Raw genomic sequence first — 23,146 nt, 5'->3', positions numbered from 1 at the left:
AAGTGGATGGCAAGGAAGAGAATGAAGGAAATAGTAATAGTCCAAAGAAACTGAAATCTGACTGTATTAAAAGGAATTAGCTTGCTGACTAAGGTAGCATGTAGGTTTAATGAAGATGTTTTTAAATAGTAGAGACTTATCTAGACCTGTTTAAAATGATAATGAAATAAGTCACTAGAAAAGAAGAGACTGAAAATTGTAGAGTTTGAGGGCAAAGTCACACAGGAGGCAGAAAGAAATGGTATCTCTGGCAGTTGGGATGGATAGGAACTAAGTTGTGGGTGTGAACACTGTGAAGGACAGAAGGTTGTGGGTGGGGAGCAGATGGCAGGCACCTTCTAAAGGCAGAGGAGGAGGAGGACTTTTGGAACAAGAATTAAAAAGAGAAGGATTAGATTCACCAGTGGGAGGAGAAAAGCACAGGCTGCAGATGCTACATCACTCACAGGCGTGGGGATTCCTGCCTGTCAGATCCCAGGGATGCAGATAAAAAGCGAATGTTTGCTGGATGATTCATACACGTGGATATTGATTGATTCAATAAATATTTACTGGGCATCTACTCTTTCAGGCACATTGATGTCACTCAGGATTAACTGAGACATGAGATAGAGTGGAAGGCTACAAGCCAGATAACAGATGTATGCCAGATGTATGTATGAGAGATTAGGAGTTGTATAGGTGATGGTGACAAAGGGTAATAAGGGGTACAAGAGCCAGAGAGTTTGCTCCTTATTGTGCCTTGTACCTCAAGGGAGATGTGGTTTTAGAAACCTGTAGTAGAAATACACCAGTGTGCTTGAAATTGGTGGAGGCAATCTATGGGATACTACCACAGTCTTTGGACTCAGGAGAATAAGAACTCTGACCTTGATAAGGAAGCAGTATCTGAAGAGAGTGAGATCTGGGAGACAGCCTGAAGACAGAGAGGGTGTTCTGGGAAGAGATGAGATTTATTTAGTTTCAGAGGTACTGTGGAAACACTAGGAAGAGGACGGGTCCCAGGGAAAAGAATCACTGAGCAGTAGGAAGATAACAGCGGAGGTGAAAATTCTTCATTTGAGCAGTGACCAAAAATGACCTGAACGTGAGGCAGGAAAGAATTAGCTGGTTTCATATGTTCTAAGAGGAATGCTGGTATACTTTTTTTAAAAAGTTTATTGCAGAAAATTTCAAATAGACACAAAATAGAACAGTATGGTGAACTCTTGTGTATCCTTCACTAACATTCATTCAACAATGATCAATACTTTGCCAATCTTGTTCAGCAATCCCTGCCCCTACTTCCCACTTTTATTTATTCCTGAAGTATTTTAAAGTTCCAGACATTTTACTATTTGACTTGTTTGCATGTAAGAACTTTTTCTTCCTTTAAACATAACCATGATGTCATTGTCACAACTAATAAAATAATTATATATATATTTTATAATATTGTTTCAATAATAGCAGACTCAAGCATTTGCTAGAGATTCCAGATAAACAGGAAACCTGCAAAGAAATGCAGATACATGGTACAAGATTAGTTAGTTCTTAGATAATAGCATTAAAAATTGTATTGTAAAAGAATATTAACATAGGAAAAATTTTAAGATCAATATGTAAACATTTTGTTAAATATAAATTATAACATTTTTGTTAAGCATAAACATAATACACATAACCTTTCTCTGTATATATCATATAAAGATATAAACATATAAATATCTACATTGTAAAAGGGCTGAAAGAGCATATACTAACATGACCAGCGATGATCTGAGCGGTGTTTATTTTTTGCTTTTCATCCCTTTATGCTTTTCAGGGTGTATATTTGTGCGTATTGCTAAGGACAGAGAAGGGGAGGGGTTAGCAGGGAAAATGTTGGGGGAAGGATCGAGCCTTCTTTGATGAGCTGAATTATTATGATAGTGCCAACCTTTATCCAGTGGCTCATCTTTCTTCAATAGTAGCAGGACAAGCTGCACACAAAACCTCTCAGACACCGAGCTGTAGAAGGAAGGGCTTTATTCAGCTGGGAGCATTGGCAAGCTACTGCCTTAAAATCCGAGTTCTCCGAGTGCACAATTTCTGTCCCTTTTAAGGGCTCACAACACTAAAGATTTCACATGAAAGGGTCGTGATTGATTTGAGCAAGCAGGGAGTACGTGACAGGGGCTGCATGCACCGGTGGTCAGAGTGAAACAGAACAGGGCAGGGAGTTTCACAATGTTCTTCTATACAATGTCTGGAATCTAGGAATAACATCGGTTTCTAAGTTATGAGTTGATTTTTAACTACTGGGTTTAGGCCAGGCAGGCCCAGGGCTGGTTGCAGGCCTGGCGCCAGGCTGCCTGTCTTTGGTTTTACTTTCTTGTTTTTTCTTAAAACAGGTACTGAGTACAAAACAATATAAAACAATATGAGAGGGTTTCTGTCCTCACAGTCCCACAGCCCACAAATCAGAAATCTAGACGAATGTAATAGGCTTGGAAAATACATGTTAAGTGAATAAAATCTAACAAAAAAAGGACAAAGGCTGCATTCTGAATTATCACTTTGTTAGAAAAAGAAGTGAAAAGAAGCCATTCCTGTTGGACAATCCCCGCAAAACGAGACCCACTACACAGACAGCACTTTACCCACCCAGCTAGCCTTTAGATTCTTAGGGCAAAAGCCCATGACCGCTCACGGCGTTTCTGAGGCGCGTGGAAATCCTCCCTAAGACTTCTGGGAAATGGAGTCTAAGGCACTGTGACGATAAGCGCCTCGGATATTTCTGGGAATTGTAGTTCGCAGACTGAGGCTGCGAACCCGACTAGCATCCAAGAGGCATGGCAAAGAGGAGGGCGCGGTTGCTGGGCCTCCTTCCGAGGCCACTTCCGAGGTTCAGTCTCCCTTCAAGGCCATTTCTGCTTTGGGAGAAGGGACCTGAGTCTCTGCGCACCCTTGCCTGCTAATAAAGGGGATGAGGGACCTAGGATCTCGATTATGAACCTCATAACGGCAGAGACTGAATCCAGGAAGAGGGAGCAAGCTGTGTAAAACCGGGTGCTGTATATGAAAGAAATTCCTGGTATACGAAGGTTCCTGTGTGTCAGACTCTGAAACTAGGTTTGGATCCCTTGTTTGACAATGGGGAAAAGTGCAGCCCAGTGTATCAGGTTTGGGCGATACTGCAGGGAACAGATAGTAACTGTATGGCGTTAATAGTACTGGTTTGCCTCTGGGAAACAGGAATCTTTTCCAGCAAAAACAGACCTGACCCAGGGCTTTTCCGGCTTGAGATTTTGGGAAACAGGAAAATCACATGAGGAACATATCCAAAAACTGCTGGTATTGAAGCCATTTCTGATTGCTTTACTAGGGAAGATTAGGATTAAGGTAAAACAGCAAAATCCTCCATAATTATCAAAGAGGTGGTGAGTGGTAGATTTTTGATTTTTTATTTATTTATTTTTTTGTCATTTTGTTTCCAAGGCTCACAGAAGGATGTGGATTACAGAAAGATAAGGTTAAAGGGGAGAAGAAAGCGAAAAACAGACATCTCAGAACCCTTAAAAAGAGCATCGAAAAGGAACATCTCCTCTTGCTTCAGGCTGGGGTTTAGTGGAATGTGTGGAATCTATACAGTCACCCCCAACATCAGGTCATCCACACCACTTGTCGTTAGACTCCGCTGTACATGCCAGAGTGGTCTCTGAATTTCTTTTTTTTCCTTTTTTTCCTTTTTTTTTTTTTTTTGAGGCAGGGCCTCGTCTTGTTGCCCAGGCTGGGGTGTAGCCATGGCTCACTGCAGCCTCGACCTCCTAGGCTCAAGCGATCCTCCCACCTCAACTTTCCCAGTAGCTGGGACCACAGGCATGTGCCACTAAGCTCCTGGGCTCAAGCGATCCTCCCACCTCAGCTTCCTGAGTAGCTGGGACCACAGGCATGTGCCACCAAGCCTGGCTAAGTTTATAAATATTTTGTAGAGACAGGTTCTCCCTGTGTTGCCCATGCTGGTCTCAAATTCCTGGGCTCAAGCGATCCCTTCCCTGCTAAGCCTTCCAAAGTGCCAAGATTTACAGGCGTGAGCCACCACGTCAGGCCTGCTCTCTGAATTTCTAGAGAAAATGCATAGTTGCCTCGGATGGTTCAAGGGGACTACGCAATCACCAAACTCCATCTTTCAGTTTTTTGTTGAATTAGCTGGGTTGTCATATAGAGTTTCCCATAGTTGTACTGTACTTTGTTAGTTATATTCCTCCAGTGTCATTTAACATATATCTTTTGTTCATGTTTCCTATAAATCAACAAATTCAAGGAGTTCGATTAGCATCATATATATGTACATGGACAGATACTTCATAGGTTGTGTCATATACTAATATTGGGAGGTATGTAATGGTTATGCTGTCAGCCCTTGATGATCATTGCCTTGATTAATTAATCTCCTATTTATTTTTGGTCCTAAGATTGGATAAATATAGACTTTATTTTTTTATAGCAGTTTTAGGTTCATGACAAAACTGTGGAAGGTATAGATATTTGCCATATACCATGCTCCCACAAAGGCATAGCCTCTCCCATTTTCAACATTCTTCAATGGTACTTTTGTTACAATTCATGAACTTATATTGACACATATTACTACTCACAGTCCACAGTTGAGATTAGGATTTATTTTTGATGTACATTCTGTAGATTTGAACAAATGTATAGTGACATGTATCCACCATTAGAGTATGGACAGAGTAGTTTCACTGACTTAAAAATCCTCTGTGCTTCACCAGTTCCCTCCCTCCTCATTAACTCCTAGTAACCACTGATCTTTTTCTGTCTGTTTTTGCCTTTTCTAGAATGTCATATAGTTAGAGCTGTACAGTATGCAGTCTTTTCAGATTAGCTTCTTTCACATATTAATATGCATTTAAGTTGTCTCCATGTTTTTTCATTGTTTGATAGCTCATTTCTTTTTAGCACTGACTAATCTTCCATTGTCTGGATGTACTGCTGTTTATACATTCACCTACTGAAGGAAATACTGGTTACTTCCATGTTTTTGTAATTGTGAATAAAGCTGCTCCTTTGTATTGATGCCAGTGAGTGCGATTGCTGAATTGTACAGTAAGAGTATGTTTAGTTTTGTAAGAAACCACCGAACTGTCTTCCAAAGTGGCTGTACTATGTTGCATCTCTACCGGCAATGAATGACAGCTCCCATTCGTCCACATCCTTCATCAGCATTTGGTGATGTCAGTGTTCAGGATTTGGGCCATTCTCATAGATGTATAATGGTATCTCATTATTATTTTAATTTATATTCCCCTGAGGACATGTGGTGTAGTGGGACATTCTTCACAAACACCAGCAACTATTAATGATGTGCCTTTCAACCAGAGTAGCTAACATTGGGCATGGAGGAGATAGTAGGCAGAGGAGGGATTAAGGAGCAGGGCTTGGTTCTCACAGATTGCACAGTTGTGGCCAGAGAAGACTGTCATGGTGAGAGTAAGGGGGAGTTGAAAGAAACTGACTCTTAGCCATCTAGCATGGAGGAATAGACAGTTTTGGGAGAAAACTAATGAATTTTGAACAGGATGAATGTGAAATGCCTGAGGGATAAAAGGAAGTATTTAGTAGGCTGTTCCTTCATTCATTAAACAGATGTTTGTTGGGTATCTGGGAATATTACAATCCATAGAAACATTTATTGGATACTTAGTAATTTAGAGGGCAATGAATGCTATAGAAAATATGTAGAGTATCAAGATTGGTTGTGGAGAGTAACCAGGGTTGTAACTGGAGTGTAGGTTTCATGAGAAAATGCTATTTGAGCAAAGACTGACAGGCAATAAAGCATTTGGCCATGCAGATGTGAAAGGGAAAAGGATTCTAGACAAAGGGAATAGTGGCTTCAGGACCCAAGGAGTGAGCATAGCCAAGTGAGATGTGGAGCCAGTGCAGGCTTTGGGACAAAGAAGTGACAGAATCAGACTGTTTTAGCAGGATTTTTGTGGCTGCTAGCTGAGATGAGACTGTGGAGGGGCATGAGGGGAAGTGAGAAGACTGGGAGAAATGCAACACAGGAATCCAGGTGAGAGATAACAGTGGCCCAGACAGGGGTAGTCACAGTTGAAGTGGTGAGAAGTGGTCAGATTTTACATATATTTTAGTAGATTTGCTGTAAGATTGTTGTGGAGCATGAGAAGAGATGAATCACTGATAAATCAAGGATTTTGGTTTTTGTTGAAGGTATGGAAATATTGACCTGGGCTTAAGAAAGCTTTAGACATCATCCATCTATCTATCTATCTATCTATCTATCTATTCATTTATTCCAGACTATCATCTATCACTACACCATCTATCATCATCATTCATTTAATATTTTAAATCATGAGGTACCCTGCAGGGAAAGAGTACAGAATCACAAAACAAAAGTCTCGAGTTAGATCTTCTTCAAATCTAGTAGTATACCACATCTCTAGCAGAAGCGAATGGGCAAGGGGACACAGGCCAAGGCATCCCAGCACCTGTGGTCCAAGGATCACTTGAGGTCAGGAGTTTGAGACCAGCCTGGCCAATATGGCGAAACCCTGTCTCTACTAAAAAAATAAAAAGAAATTCGCCAGGGTGATGATGCAGGCCTGTAATCCCAGGTACTTGGGAGGCTGAGACAGGAGAATAGCTTGAACCTCTGGGAGGCAGAGGTTGCAGTGAGCCGAGATTGTGCCAGTGCACTACAGCCTGGGCAACAGAGCAGAGTGAGACTGTCTCAAAATAAATAATAAATAAATACTAAAATTAAAATTTAAAAAGTGGTTGGAAAAATTAGCTATGAATATAGAAAAACACAATTAGTTTATCACCTTACTCAATTAACAAGATTAATATCAGATGGATTAAAGATTCTAAGTGTGAAGCAACAAACTTAAAATATATTTTAAAATATAGGACACTAGATTTACATTTTTGGGGTAGGGAAGACACCATGAGACAAAAAAATAAAAATAAAAATACTCATGAATTAAAAATTGAAAACACTCATGACTACATTAAAATTTAGCACCTTTGTATTTAAAATGACAGAAGCCAAATTAAAGCATATGTTACAGACTGGGAAGAGAATGTGGAACAAATAAAGGCATAATACCCAGAATATATAAGTAATGTTTATAAATCAATTTTTAAAAGACACATAACCAAATAGCAGAAAGAATACAAAATATAAATTAAAATTCAGAAAAGAAAAAAATCTGCAGTGAATTTATACCATGATGTGCAACTGCCTAGGGTCAGAAAAATGCAAGTTAAAATTACAATGAAATACCATTTTTCCTGTTAGGCAGAAAAAATTAAAATTATTGTCAAAATCAAATGTGAACAAGTATGGAGGAAAACAGGCACAAATATATACTGTAAGTAGAATACAAATTTACCTAATCAATGAATTGAAATAAAAATGAAAAGCTGAATGTGCCAATCTCAGGACAAAATATATTAACCAAATGGAGATGGTCATCATAGAGCCAAAAACCCTGGAACTCAAGGACTGGGGTCTGCCAGGTCCTATCCAGGGCTGGAGAGATGTAGAGTCCACCCAGGAGCATATTAGTCACTAGCAACATGTACTCTGTCATGGCATGAGGACACATAAACATACCCCTGTGGCCTGAATAGGCTCTCCCTCATGACTACCTTTTCCGTTTCCTCTGACTCAAGGATCAACAAGCAGTCTTCTCTCTGACACCTTAAAACATGGAACCCATGAATTATTTCACTGGAAATATACAGCCTCCATTAGCATTCAGTAAAATATATTTAGGAACTGTCTTTTGTGAGGTTTGCTATTGTGAGTTGTCCCCAAGAGACTCTGTAACATCAGTGCCCTGAAAAATACTCAGTTTCTGGACCTATGGGGCTGAGGTTCACAGCCCACGAAACTTGGTCTAGCTGGTCAGTCCCTGTCCATATGACACTTGTGAGGCATCTCCTATAGTGTCAAATGAAGCAAAATGAAAAAGTTGTAGACTGTGGAGTGCTCAGTACATATAAGTTAAATTAGTAAATTATTTTGTTTTACATAGCTGAAATTATACTACATACGTAGTTTAGTATTCAGGTTTTCTATTTAACAATATTCTTATGAGCATTTTCTCACTTCACCATTAAAGCCCTGCTTGTCTGGAGGAAGTTGTCCTGCATAGAGTCTCAGAACCAGAATCGGCCTCAAGCAATGAAGTTCATCCAATCTCTTTATTTACACATGGGCAAATTGAGGACCAGAAAATAAAGGATGTGTGCATGATTATATAGAGTTTGGCAAGCAGAGGCTGTCCTGGACTCTTCTCCAGGATTTCTCAAAGTTCTGAGCCAAGGTCAGAAAAAGAACTGGAAAGCCAGTCTCCCTCCTCTGTCTAACACCAGTTTGGGAGGCAGTCTCATGGAACATGGGAATTCAGAAAATGGGGGATAAAAGTTCAACATCCCTAGAAGTCTGAAAGGATTGAGGGGGAAAAAAACAGAATTGTCTAGAGAGAAAGAGAACAGGCAAGAAAATGAAAAATTAGGCTGGAATAGGGATTTGATAAAGAGTTTAGGAAGGAGATAGGAAAAATGGGGATCAAAATCAGAAAGAGGAGTGAAAATATATATTTTTTGACATTTTTGCTTTGCAATGTGCAGTAATTTCCTCTTAGAGCCACTTTGAAACTAGAAAATACTTATTTTTCAAAGCATTTTGGAAGGTTTTTTTTTCATACTGTCTTGAGTCTTTCATGACCCCCAGAATTGAGATAGGCATGGACTAAATGCCTGGGGGATTGGTTTTCCCATTCTAACAAGGGGATGTTCCACTAGTTCAGTTTAGGCAAATGAGAAGACAAAGTATCCCTCAGACACAGCAGGACAATGCAAAAAGCACTGTACTCAAGAGTCAAGGGACTAGATTTTGATAATTTGGGATTTTTCTATCTGTGTCATCTTGTTCAACTAAATCATCTTTCTAAACCTCAATATTATTATAAAATGGAATGATAATAACCCTACTGCAATAGGATATTGTAAGACTTAAATAAGACAAATTCATAACAAAATTACTTTGAAAATTCCAAAGTGCTATGTAAACGTGAATAATGAAACTCTTATAGCAGGGGTCAGTGAGATCGAGATAAGAGAAAGAGTTGTCTAGGGTCACACACCCTGGGAATGACTGGCAAGGCCTGACACTCAGCTCTCCTAAAATACCAAATGATATTTGAAGGACCTGATGCCTTTTGAACATTGTCCCATGATTGGGAAAAATCAGGGGAGGAGAGATTCAAACAGAGACATATACAAACTAAAGGCAAGTCCTTCTCAGTTGTTAGGGTATTGTCATGATACCAGAGAAATGGGTGGTAGGCTTGTTCCACAGAAGATAGGAAGAAAAGACTAGGAAGCATGATGAGCCAAATCTGCCCTGGTAACAGATATCCGTGGTAGATGATCTGCCTTTCAATTCCAGTTTATTCATTTTCTCAAGTCTACATAAGTAAATCTTACCCTCTATCCTTTTGGGTAATTGTTATAGACTAGAAATTATTCTAAACATATGCCATCTCTTAACTCAAAATTCCCTTACAATAGTCCTATCAGGTAGCTAATCACCATTCTCCTTTTATAGAAAAGGAAACTAAGACACTGTTATAGGTTTAATTGTGTCTTCCCCAAAAGATGGTGAAAATAGACTTTGCAGATAATCAGGTTAAGATAAGGTCATTAGGATGGGCCCTAATCCAGTATGACTCATCCTTAAAAACAGAAAATTTGGACACAGAGAGAGACAAGTAAAGAGGCAAGATAATGTGAAGATACAGGGAGAATGCCATCTACAAGCAAAATAATGACTGACACTACCAAAAACTAGGAGAGAGGTCTGGAACAGATTCTCCCTCAGAACCATCAGCAGGAAGCATCCCTAATGGCACCTTCATTAGGGACTTCTAGTCTCCAGAACTGTGAGACAACACATTTTTGTTGTTTAAGCCACTCAGTTTGTGGTACTTTGTTATGGCAGCCCTAGCAAACTAGTACAGACACAGAAAGATTAAATAACTTGCCTGAGGTCACACTGCCAATATATGACAGAACCAGGATTCAAACTTAAGAGCCCACTTTTTCAACCACTATAATGTCTTGACTCATTTTACATGATAAGAGAGGCCTGGAACAGCTTTTTAGTCCTTATGTTTAAAAGGAAGTAATGGGATTTTTGAGGTAAGAAATGTTCCAAAACATAAAGTATATGGTAGACCTTGGCAACCTGAGACTAACTCCATGTTACAGTCAGTCTCTTTAATTCCTTATTGCATCCAAGAAAAACTTCCTCTCCTCATATACCAAACTCTTATACCAATAATTCTCAAACTCATGTCCTTAGAACACTGAAGTTCCTAAAGTTAGAGAAAAGCATTTTTTCTTGAAAATTCTAACACTGTCAGTCTTTTCCAGTAACAGAAATATAATTACAGAGGGTTTTCTACATTAAAATTTTTCTTTGATAATTTTTTTTTTTTTACTAAAATGTGGCTAGCTGAAAATCAAGATAGAGAAAAATAGAGTATCGTATAACCTTTCTAAGCAACCATTACTCATTAGAAGCATAAAGCTGATGTCTGACTCAGGACTTATATAAGAGGCCTTTTCTCTGTGGGCTTCTCGAACCAACTGTAGAGTAGTTCAGCCCGCCAACAGACCTACTGAGTTACAGCCAGCTCATCAATAGCCTGAGATCACAACCAGCCCATTGTATACTCATTGCAGATGGTTACTGCTCATTACAGACTTTTCTTGTCACTTCATATTCCTCTCAAAATATCCCTGTAAGGTAGGAAGGGAAGATACTTTTAATAACATTTTACATTTTAGGAAACAGCCTCAAAGAGATTAAATGATTTGCCCAGGGTCACATACTGTCATGAGGTATGAGCCCATGGGTATTTTAGGTAATTTTCCTGTACCCTACTCACTTCCAAAGGGTAAAGGCCAGGAGAGATCGCTTAAAGTTGCATTTAGATAACAGCATTGTTTGCTAACCTCCCTTCCTGCTTATGGGGAACTCTCACTTGTGTCTCACTGAAGGGGGAGATAATATTTTTTAAAAGTATAGAGTACATACTATGAAGAAAAATAAAGCAAGATAGGATACAAAACACCGATGGGATATGTATCATAATTTTAAATAGGGTAACAAGAAACAGCTTATTAAATAGGTGTCATAGAAGGTGAGAGAAAGAAAGAGCCGGCCGGGCGCGGTGGCTCAAGCCTGTAATCCCAGCACTTTGGGAGGCCGAGATGGGCGGATCACAAGGTCAGGAGATCGAGACCATCCTGGTTAACCCAGTGAAACCCCGTCTCTACTAAAAAATACAAAAAACTAGCCGGGAGAGGTGGCGGGCACCTGTAGTCCCAGCTACTCGGGAGGCTGAGGCAGGAGAATGGCATGAACTCAAAAGGTGGAGCTTGCAGTGAGCTGAGATCCGGCCACTGCACTCCAGTTTGGGCGACAGAGCGAGACTCCGTCTCAAAAAAAAAAAAAAAAAAAGAAAGAAAGAAAGGAAGAGCCACATCTGGATATCTGAGCAAAAGCCTGCAAGCAGAAGGAATAGCAAATGTGAAAGTTCTGTGGCAAGAGTGGCCTGGTATGTTTAAGAATAACGAAGAGGCCAGCGTGGCTACAGTAAAGTGAAAGAGAATAGAGCAATAGGAGATTAGACTCAAGAGGTCATGAAGGACCACACTATGTCGGGCCTTGTAGGTCACTGTAAGGACTTTGACTTTTACTATGAGTGAGATGAAAAGCTACTGGAAGATTCTGAGTAGGAGCAGTTTTAATTTTAAACAATTAAAAAGGATTCTTCTGGCTAATGTGTTGAAAATAGGTTGTATGAGCGATGGGGGTGGTTGAGAGGGACAAGGATGAAAACAAAGAGATAAGTTAGGCAATAGTCTAGCAGAGATATGGTGGCAGCTTGGTTCAGGGTGAAAATGGTGGCAAATGGTTTGATTCTAGAACAATTTTGAAGTAAAGCCAACAGGATTTGCTGATGGTTTAGATATTTTTAATTTTGGTTTCCATATGTTCATTGTTCAATGAGTAATTTTAGACTATGAAGTTGTAAGGAAATGATCAACGATGGGACCAGGCTTATCAGAAAAGATGGATAGTGAACAAGAATATTAGAAAGTAGTTCTTGAGATCTCAAATCTCCAGCTCCCCAGCAGGAAGCCAATGCTCTGAAGGATCCATTGTGTTCAGCTAATGCAGTTCTACTCCAGGATCTAAATAGGAAAGGTGAGAGTCATATGGAAGAAAGGTCCAGTTTCAACCCCTAAATTTAGCATGGATCCACATCCAGACCCAGGGCTACCTTTTTTTCTTCCAAATTTCCCAAACAGAAGATGTAAGTCAAGTTATGTTTTATTTACAAAATGAAGGGTATACCAGGAATTACTGTTAACTTTATTAAGTATGATAGTAGCATTTGGTTAGGTAAGAAATTGTCCATGGTTTTTAGAAATGCATAATGAAATATGTAGGAAGGAAACTACATGATGTCTCAGTTTTATTTAAAATATCAAAATAATAAAATGAAGAAAAAAGGAACAAATAAAGCAAATGTGGCAAAATGTTGATAGTTGTTAAACCTGAACAATGAGCATAGAGGAGTCCATTTTACTAGTCTCTCTAATTTTGTATATGTTTTAAATTTGTCATAATTAAAAATGAGCGAACATTATGTTTTATCAAGTTAAATACTTCTGAGAGAATATTAAAATGAATTTAACAGGTTTTATGATCTGAGATAAAAATTAAAACTCTTCCCCCAAACCATAAAAAGTATGGATTTAAGTGTCTTGACTTCCCTCAAACTCATTTTCTTAAATCTTTTTTTTTTCTTTCTTTCTTTGAGATGGAGTTTCACTCTTGTTGCCCAGGCTGGAGTGCAATGGCACAATTTCCTGCTCATTGCAACCTCTGCCTCCCAGGTTCAAGTGATTCTCCTGCCTAAGCCTCCCGAGTAGCTGGGATTACAGGCATGTGCCACCACACCCGGCTAATTTTGTATTTTTAGTAGAGATGGGGTTTCTCCATGTTGGTCAGGGTGGTCTCGAACTCCCAACCTCAGGTGATCCGCCCACCTCTGCCTCCCAAAGTGCTGGGATTACAGGCATGAGCCACCACGCCTGGCCTCTTAAATCTTATTATCCTATGATTATCCTATCTCCTTCATATCCTTTGCCATACAATTTTTATTTATTTACTTTTAGAGACAGGGTCTTGCTCTGTCACTCAGACTGGGGTACAGTGGCATAATCATAGCTCACTGAAGCCTCAAACCTGTGGGCTCAAGTGAGTCTCTCACCACATATGACCTGGAAGCCCCTGCCTTTCCCAACCAAACCAATGTACATCTTTCATGTATTGATTGATGTCTTATGTCTTTCTAAAATGTATAAAGCCAAGCTACAGGCACATGTTCTTAGGATGTCCTGGGGCTGTGTCACAAGCCATGGTCACATATTTGGCTTAGGATAAATCTCTTCAAATATTTTAGAGTTTGACTCTTTTCGTCAATATTTACAATATTGACCGACTTGTGGAGTGGCTTATGCCTGTGTGCCCACAGCTCTGCCTACAGAGTAAAAGGGAAGTACTAAGGAGAACTGCCTCCTTGGGAACTGCATGTAGCTCATGGCTTTTGTGACTGGAATGGCATTAGTAAAAGCCTGACATTGTGGAAAGACACACATGCATGGACGTGGTTGTTTCTAACCCTACACTGCTCCTGACAGTAGGGAAGGCGTGCTGACCCAACAGGCCCAGCTCTCTGCTTTGAGCACTTGCTTTACCTCGCTGATGGTAGCCTGGGGCAACTCCTACCTACTGTGGAACCATGTGGCCCTGAGCATGCAACCCCGCAGAGTATGTTTCCTAGGAGACGCTGGCCCGTTCCAGGACACCAAGCTCTTCTTGCTCTTGGTTGATCTTGTTTTAAATACCGCCCCACCCAACCCCCACGGCTCCACCCAAAAGCAGTCAAATGGAGTTTGTGGCAGTTGCCTGCCCTTATCTTCTAGGAGTGCCCACTGCCACCATGTTGTGGTGGTCCCAGCCAGCCTACTGGGGGCGTGACGGGACAGGAGCATGTCCAGAGAGTAGCGCCCAGAGGCTCCTCATCCACACCGCAGTATTAGCTCTCATGCCCCTCCTCACATACTGCAATTCCCACCGAGGGATGGGCTAGGGGACCTGGGCAAGTGAGGAGGGAGGGCGACTGGCCTCCACAGGGGCCTTTCTCTCCCTCCACCTGCTGGCTGACAGAAAAGTAAGGGCCCATGCCAAGTACCTAGATATAGGCTCCTTGTAAAATAGGAGATTATTTTGAAGATGTTCTACTTAAATGTGAGAGCCAAGTCACAGTAATTCGGGTCACGTCAGAAGACCCTTAATTTCTTCTTAAAATAGGTCTGCCTTCTCTGGATCACTCTTACCCTCAGGCCTTCTATCTGAACTTCCTCACTGCAAACCCCAAAGTTTCTGGTTCTACTTATTGACTTCGTAATAAAAAGATATAGGCTATTTTCATCAGACATTCAACCTACATTGTGCTTTGTATTCATGACTGCTGAGTATATGTCAGAAATCCCCCTCTGCACACCCTAGTAGCTTACATGTAAGTTAAGTAACAATACCACTTTAAGGAATGTAGCCACTGGTCCCTTGCTTCCTTGCCCATATCTAGTCACCAATTTCACTGGATCTTTCCTTTTCTGTTTGCTTTCAGAATGTCCCCAAAATTCAAATATTGAAACTTAATCCCCATTGTGGTGGTATAGGAGGTGGGGTCTTTTGGGAAGTGATTAAATCATGAGAACTCATTCCTCTTGAATGGATTAGTGCCTCATAAAAGGCCTGGAGTTTTAAGCCTCTTTTGCCCTTCCGTCGCTTCCGCTATGTGAAGCCATATAGCATTTGTCCCCCCTGGAGGTTGTGCAACAAGGCACCATCTTGAAAGCACACAGAAGCCCTCACCAAATACCAAATGGGCTGGTGCCTTGACATTGGACTTCTAGCCCCCAGAACTGTGAGAAAAAAAAAATTCTTTATAAATTACCCCACCACAAGTTTTTGTTGTAGTAGCACAAAGACACCAGTTTCTTCATCTGTCCACTGCTGTTTCCCAATACTGTTATTTTAAGAACCCCAGCTTCCCACCTAGTTTCTGTCTACCATCTCTCATTTCTAAACCATCCAGTCTCTTCCACCAGATTAATCTTCACCCTCAAGCCAAACTTTACCATGATCAAAAACCTCCCATAGCTGGGCGCAGTGGCTCATCCCTGCAATCCCGACAATTTGGGAGGCCAAGGCAGGTGGATCACCCGAGGTCAGGAGTTTGAGACCAGCCTGGCCAACATGGTGAAACCCCATCTCTACTAAAAATACAAAAATTAGCCGGGCATGGTGGTGCGTGCCTGTGGTCCCAGCTACTCAGGAAGCTGAGGTGGGAGAGTTGCTTGAACCTGGGAAGTGGAGGTTGCAGTGAGCTGAGATCACACCACTGCACTCCAGCCTGGGTGACAGAGCAAGGCTCTGTCTAAAAAAAAGAACCTCCCATAATTCCTTTATTGCTTAAAAGATGAAATCCAAATGCAACCTGATACTAAAGGCTGCCATCATGTAGCTATGAAATTCCAAATCACCAATTTCTTTTCAACTTCTTTGAACCCCCTGCCATAAGCAAGTGAGTTCAACTACTTAAACAAACTGAGAACATTTTCCCACCTCTGACTTTCCTTACACAGTTCCCTTTCTTTCTTAGATCTGCTAGGATCCAGCTTAAGAGATCCAGTACTGAAGTTGGCAGAACTGGAGTAAAATACTGGCCCTTGTGTAAGTTATTCAACATCTGTATATTTTAATTTCATCTTCCCATAATGTAGTGAATTAAATTACAGTCATGTCACTTAAGGATAGCAGTATGTTCTGAAAAGTGCATCATTAGGTAATTTTGTCCTTGTAACATCATAGAGTATACTTTCACAAACCTACATAGTATAGCCAACTACACACCTAGACTATAGGGCATAGTCTATTTCTTCTAGGCTATAAACCTGTACATCATGTTACTGTAGTGAATACTAGAGGCAATTGTAATACAATGGTAAATATTTGTATATCAAAATATATCTAAACATAGAAAAGGTATAGTAAAAATACAGTGTAAAACATTTTAAAATGTCACACATATATGGGGCACTTGCTGTGACTACAGCTTACAGGACTGGAAGTTGCTCTAGGTATCAGTGAGTGAGTAGTGAGTGAATATGAAGGTCTAGGACATTATAGTTCATCTAATGAAGACTACGCTACTGTAGACTTTATAAACACTGTACATTAGGCTGTACTAAATTTATTTTTAAAATATTTTTTCTTCTATAATAAACTAACCTTAACTTACTATAACTTTTTTGTTTGTTTCATCATTTTTATTGGTCATATATCTAGAATTCATTACATAATCTTTCAAAATAATGAGATATTACAAGAATAGTTTACAAGTCAGCTCTGACTGCACAAATATTTGACACAGGAGATCATTTTTACAAATACGTATGCTTTTTTGTTTGTTTGTTTTTTGTGGTTTTTTGTTTGTTTGTTTTGGGGTTTTTTTGAAACGGAGTATCGCTCTCTCTCCCAGTCTGGAGTGCAGTGGCAGGATCTCATCTCACTGCAAGGTCCGCCTCCCAGGTTCACGCCATTCTCCTACCTCAGCCTCCCAAGTAGCTGGGTCTACAGGCACCTGCTACCACACCCAGCTAATTTCTTGTATTTTTAGTGAGATGGGGTTGCACCATGTTAGCCAGGATGGTCTCCATCTCCTGACCTTGTGATCCACCCGCCTCGGCCTCCCAAAGTGCTGGGATTACAGACCTGAGCCACAGTGCCTGGCCATGTTTTCTTATAAGAATAAGAAAGAAAATAAGTCTCTATCTATCTTAGAGCACATTTTATGCAGTCTCTTTTTCTCATTCAATCATCCTTTCAGCATGTCCATCACATCCAATAAACCAAATTAAAATCTGTTACTTCTCATTTTCAAATACTATTAAGATTCACACCGTTAAAGGATTTTTAGGGTTCCTTTTCTAATCTTTCCTGATTTGAAAAGAATCCATGTATTCAGGCTAAAAGAGGTAATTTAAACAATATTCCTCCTGAATAGAACTTCTATCAGGTTAATCATTGTTTGGTGAATTATCTTTTCACTTCCTACTTAGGCTAGGCTAGTTGGTAGTTTTACCCCTGCTGATAAAGTCCTGACATTCCTAATAGTTCCTAAACTGCAAAAAAAAAGAAATCCTAGAAACAAGAGTGAAATAGAAATATTAAGAAAGCTAAAACACTATTGATTAGAAAACATTTAAATTCAAGGTCTCCCCCAGGTTGAAGAAGACAGAAAAGTAATAAAGTATAAGGATGTGGCAGTAAGTTGTATAAAATGCTGAAAATCTGAAAAAGATTAATCACTCAAGCCAGTGGTGTACCATTTCCAAAATGCTAGAGGGCTAGAGGATACAGAATCTTAGATTCTGTGGCTAGGCTGAACTCAATATTTGATATTCTTCTTATGCTGTGGCTTTGAAATAGTCTAATAAGTATCCACTTGCCCAGAGCAAGTAGTCTTTCAGGCCAGGGGAACTTTAGAGAATATTGACCAGGTTTACCTGAAGAGATAGGAACCACCAGGGCAAACATTTGGCATGCACTCCACTCCTTCACTGTTACTGAAAAACGTCCACTTGTCAAAGTCTGTTGTTTTACTTTTCAGGTAACATGAATTAAAATTAAGAAACTAGCAGTTTTCTACTACAGTGAAGCTCCTGAGTACTCAGCTCCAATTATTCAATATTCTTGAAAAGATGCTTTAAAAAGCAAGCCCTTGTCCAATAAGGTATTTAATAGCGCTTAGGGACTATTAGATGTCCCATTTCTCTTCTCTTTCATTTCTCTTGATCTCTTCTCATCCCAGTGTAACAAATTGCTATAGGTTTTTACCAAAATGCTGCAGCAGTAGTTGGAAATGAGTTATTTTGCATTATCAAAGTGTTCAATCACATCATCACAGATGACATTTGCATATAACCAAGAGATGGACAAATAACATCTACTGCAGTGATTTTGCAAATTCAGCATAGTCAATGTATCCATCATCGTTCTTGTCATCATCTCTCAAAACACCATCTCTTATGTTAATCAGTTCATCTTCACTCATTAGTGGTGCCTGTTCACTCCGTTTCTCCTTATGGACATGAGTAATGGCTATGGAGAGTTCTAAGCCATCAAGCAAATCATTGCCATCATAATCGGGCATTTTGAAGTAATAGAGCTGCAGTTCTTGTGGTGACATCTCCACCTCTGGTTTATTGATGACACCTTCTGTAAGGTACATGGATGTGTTTTGATCAAGGAATAGGCCAAGGTGGACATCCAGGCCTGAATGACTCAGCGAGTTTGGTGTGCAGGCACACACTTCCACTTGTTATATAACCTGTTTGTGAAAGTTCATACTTGGCTCTGAGCCACTATTGTCTGTAAAAGGTATAATTGTCCTGCTGACACTGTGCGCAGGGCTAAGCTCAGCATGGCTCCTGTGCAGGTGCTGCTGCCCAGACAGAGAGTGAAGCTACTGCCCCTGTAAGGGAGAATGAACGATGGGCAGGGGGAGCCAGGAACCAGCTCGTGCCCATAGAGAGAAAGAGTTAAGCTGCTGACCCTGAAGGCAAGGGAGAGCCAGCCCTTCAGCTGTGTGTGGGAGCCGCTGGCTCAAGCAGTCGAGACAGGGTGGACAGTGTGAGAGACTTGGTGTAAGTGAGCTAGTGTAAGTAAGCTGCTGATGAGAGCTATTGCTGAATAAAATCATCTTTCACCTGCCTACTTCCCCTGCCAAGTGTTCTGTTAGCTATTTGCCCAGGGACCCACTCCCTTGGACCTCAGCATGGGCTGGACCCGAATCCTAAACCTAACAATTGGTGATGAGGATGGGATGAGGTGAGTAGGTCTTCAGTCCCTGAGGGCTCCTGGGTTGGCTATGTGGCTACAGCATGGGCTGTGGTACCAGGTGGCAACATGCTGCGAGGATGGGCTTCAGTGGAAACATGGAGGCAGTGGATGGGTCCCCCCCAAGTGTGGAGAAGGCGCTGAAGCACCTGGAAGTGCACAGCACTGAGATGCAGCATGCTTTTTCCGCCAGAGTCAGATGGATGTTTGTGACTTTGCTGCAGGAAGTCCCTGCCCAGTCCTTGTGGGACACACACAGGGAGGAAGAACTTCTGTTACAGGTTTGCCCAACGGTCTGCCAGAAAATAGAGCATGAGCAGCTGTTGGGCCCCAAGGGTGGGCCAGAGACCCTCTACTGTGGTGGAGCACACTTCCTATGGTGTCTGTGCCCCAACTAAGTTGCAGGAGTTAAGCAAGTGATGTTGGTAGTCGTGTACATACTTGGTGCAAGTCATTCGGGAGAAGAATGTTGCTACACAACCTGGTCCTGCCTAAGTGTTCCAGTTCAAAGAGTACCTGCTGCAGTTGGTGGAAGTGTAAAGCCTTTTGTTTGATAAGAGAACTGGCCAAGGTGCCCGGCTTGGTAGGGGACACCAGACAACCAAAGGCCATATATGGACTTGGCAATCCACTGGTCCCTGGGCCCAGATAAGTTTCCAGACAAGGCTGCATAGACAGCTATGAAAGCTGGTCAGTGAAAGTGAAACCTGTGTCTTTGCACCTTGGCATCAGCTGCTTGACTCTCCACTTACACACAGCATATATCTCTTGCATGCCTGAGGACATTCTTGGGGGTGGATGTTTTGCATGACATGGCAGCTGTGCCACCTGTCATGGACTTGATGGACCGTTTGACAACGGAACTGGGATGGTGCCACTGTGTGGTGGACTTGACCAATGCATTCCTCTCAATCAACATTGCTCCAGAGAGCCAGGAACGGTTTGCCTTCATGGGAGGGCAACAATGGACTTTCATAGTGTTGCTGCAAGGCTGTATGTATAACCCCATTGTATATCATTTTCTTATTAATGATGTTATGTTAACCTCTAGTTTTCTTGCAGGTTTGGAAGTGGCAACACCCCTCTTGCCTGGGATTGGGATGAGGCTGACACAGCCCTTCTGATGACATAAGCCCTGTAGGTAGTTAACCAGGGGTGCCCATTTAAACTAGATGTGCATGTAACCACAAATAGTGTTGGCTAGGGCCTATAGCAGTATATGGAGTGCTTGGAAGTACCAGTAAGCTTTTAGTCCCAACTATGGAAGGCAGCTGAGCCCCAGTGTTCATTAATAAAGCAGTTAGTAACCATATATGCTGCCCTTCAGGCTCACAAGAGTGTGGCTGGACGGGTTACAGTCATGCGGATGGCTTACCCAATAGCAGGATGGGTGTGTTCATGAGTAACGACCCCCTCCCCCCGACTGGGACAGCACAGACATCCACTTTAGCGAAGCAGGGCACCTACTTAGAGCAGTGGAGTACACTAAGTACAAATCCCTTAGCAGCAGAGTTGCAAGAGGTCTTGGGACCTATAGTCCTAATGCAAGATAAGGCCATGAGGCCTGAGGCACCCCTAGACCCTGAGCCTTCACAGTTAAAAAGGGTGTTCTCCTATTCCTCATAGGACATGGTACACAGCTATGTCTAGCTGGGGTGCCAGTGCTGCCTGGACTGCTGGTGCAGTCCAGCCTAGCACTGACACCATATGGTTTGAAAACAGGTGTAGATAGAGGAGCAGAGTCAGGCTTATCAATATCACTGTTTTACAGCTCCACATCTTAGCTGACTGGAAAGTCTTCCAGGAGCAGTAATATGCATGGAGCTGTCATCTCCTATGATAACAATGCCTTCTTCTGGAATACCTTCTGTAGGATCTGCCTGAGGCTGTTTCACAGTTAACTTATTTTTTTAGTAAGTAGAAGTACACTCTAAAATATTAAATTGGTGCAAAAGTAATTGCGGGTTTTGCCATTGCAATTACTTTTGCACCAACCTACTAATAATAAAAAGTATGGTAAACACACAAACCAGTGACATAGCGCTTTTCTATCAAGTATTACGTAGTGCTTTTTTTTTTTTGGTGACTGAGTCTCGCTCTGTTGCCCAGGATGCCGTGTGGTGGCATGATCTCAGCTCACGGCAACCTCTGCCTCCCAGATTCAAGCGATTCTCGTGCCTCAGCCTCCCAAGTAGCTGTGACTATAAGCGAGAGCCACCACACCCAGCTAATTTTTGTATTTTTAGTATAGACGGGGTTTCACCATGTTGGCCAGGCTGGTCTTGAACTCCTGACCTCAGGTGATCCACCCGCCTTGGCCTCCCAAAGTGCTGGGATTACAAGCATGAGCCACCACACTAGGCCTTTAGTGCTATACTTTTATATGATGGCAGTGCAGTAAGTTTGTTTACACCAGTATCACCACAGACATATAATTGTGCTATGATATCACTAGGTAATAGGCATTTTCCAGCTCCATTATAATCTTACGTGATCACTGTCGTATCTGCAGTCCATCATTGACCAAAATGTCCTTGTGTAGTGCATAACTGTACTCAAATATGTACAAAGAGCATTTCTTCTGGTACCCAGTAAATATTTCATTACTTAATATACACTATACACTACCCCCTGCTCCTGAGAACCTCACTCCATCCCAAGAACAATCTTCACATCTGCCTTTCTGGACCTTCTACTATGAACTAAATATTTATTCACCAGAGAACCTATTGTATACTAGGTGTTATGAAATATAAATTTTTTTATATCAAAGACATTGTATAATTACATGAAGACCAATGGAGGAATTCATCTTAATTCTACGTATTAGAAAAGCTTTGTTTTCCTTGACGAATAGACATATTTTTTTCCTTCTAAAACAATGTAAGCAAATGACCTTCTCATTTTGGTTGCCAGAATGCTCAGTTTGTATCCCTAACTGAATACCTGTGTAGGTTATCATAACTTGTCCTGATCTCCTAGTGCTCATTTGTGTTTTTTGTTTTCTATTTTATTGTATCTTGTTTGCCATCTTGAGTCATTTTTTACACACAATGGAGTGTGTAAAATAGCTATGGCCTATTATGATAAAAGAAATACCTTCTAGCTTATTTGATTGTGATCCTAGTTTTCCATTTCTAGTAATGAAGTTAAAGGCTCTGCAGGGAATAAAATAAAAAGCTACAGGCAGATGTGAATCAGTAGAATCATAACAATTAGAATTTATTGAGTATTTACTATATGTCAGGCACTGTTTTACTACTTTACATAAATGAACTCACTTATTCTTTACAATAGTCTCATGAACTGGAAAGCCAAGAGGTCAGCATCCCAGGAGATCTAAAGGAGTCATTCTAAATAGTCAGTTATATATGTAAATTCAAGGAAAAACAAAGTGGGCCAAAACACCTATGAGGTTACCTCATCATTCAAAAGACTAAAAACATTATGCTGGTAAATTAAACCCTATGCATTTAGATTAAAACTAGAGTCCAGGCTGGCATTGTACTATGTATTATATGAGGCTTATAAAAGATTTAGGATGATTTACAACTTCAAAACAGCTTATGTAAAAAAGTACTTGTGAAAGAATCAGAAAACTAAAGAAGGTGTCTAACACAGGAGAATAATGCAAATCATCACTACAAAGGATTTCTAAGAAGGTAGGGGACTGAAAGTATCACAGAGTCAGGATATGAGTGTGGCATTTAGAAAAGGGTAGAAAGGGTTTCTGGAATACAAAGAAGAAAGCAGGACATATAAAAGTGCCAAGGAATGGTTTGAAAAGAAGCAAAGTGTGAGAAGAGGGTATAGTAGGGACAAAAAACAGACCTGCCCGCATGCATTACCTTTGAGAAGAGAAAGGAAGTAAATTAAGTAGATCAAACTATGAAAGGTCTTTAGGTTAAAGAAGTTTCCATTTGGGGCAGAGGTCACTGGGAAACTGTAGACTATTTTTTAACAAAATAGTAGTTTAGTAAGGAGCTAGATAATGGTAGTGAGTCAACAGTGATCAATTTAGTAATCTAGGCACAAGGTACCAAGAATTTGGAAGCAGCAGTAGAAAGAAAGAAATCA

General features: G+C 40.8%; 2 long non-coding RNA genes and 1 pseudogene across 5 annotated transcripts in view; 1 reads left to right on the top strand and 2 right to left on the bottom strand.

The window, feature by feature from the left end:
• The window catches only part of LOC110742968, a 50,975-nt gene that overhangs the window by 22,872 nt on the left and 4,957 nt on the right, over nucleotides 1-23,146 (top strand). For 3 of the 4 annotated variants that reach the window (XR_002521299.2, XR_002521300.2, XR_004184248.1), the window contains 2 exons: nucleotides 3,460-3,628; nucleotides 15,831-15,901. This is a non-coding gene — a long non-coding RNA (uncharacterized LOC110742968). The remainder of the gene's footprint in view (nucleotides 1-3,459; nucleotides 3,629-15,830; nucleotides 15,902-23,146) is intronic. The other variant, XR_004184249.1, reaches the window with a different exon arrangement.
• LOC110742969 lies at nucleotides 1,144-3,468 on the bottom strand. The gene is made up of 3 exons (XR_002521305.2): nucleotides 2,626-3,468; nucleotides 1,744-1,989; nucleotides 1,144-1,491 (listed from the first exon to the last, which is right to left on the bottom strand). It is a non-coding gene; the product is annotated as an uncharacterized LOC110742969 (long non-coding RNA).
• On the bottom strand, nucleotides 11,517-20,956 carry LOC108585397 (annotated as a pseudogene).

Source organism: Papio anubis, chromosome 6 (genome assembly GCF_008728515.1).
Source record: "Papio anubis isolate 15944 chromosome 6, Panubis1.0, whole genome shotgun sequence".
NCBI lineage: Eukaryota > Metazoa > Chordata > Mammalia > Primates > Cercopithecidae > Papio > Papio anubis.
This window is presented reverse-complemented; position numbering and strand designations above follow the sequence as displayed.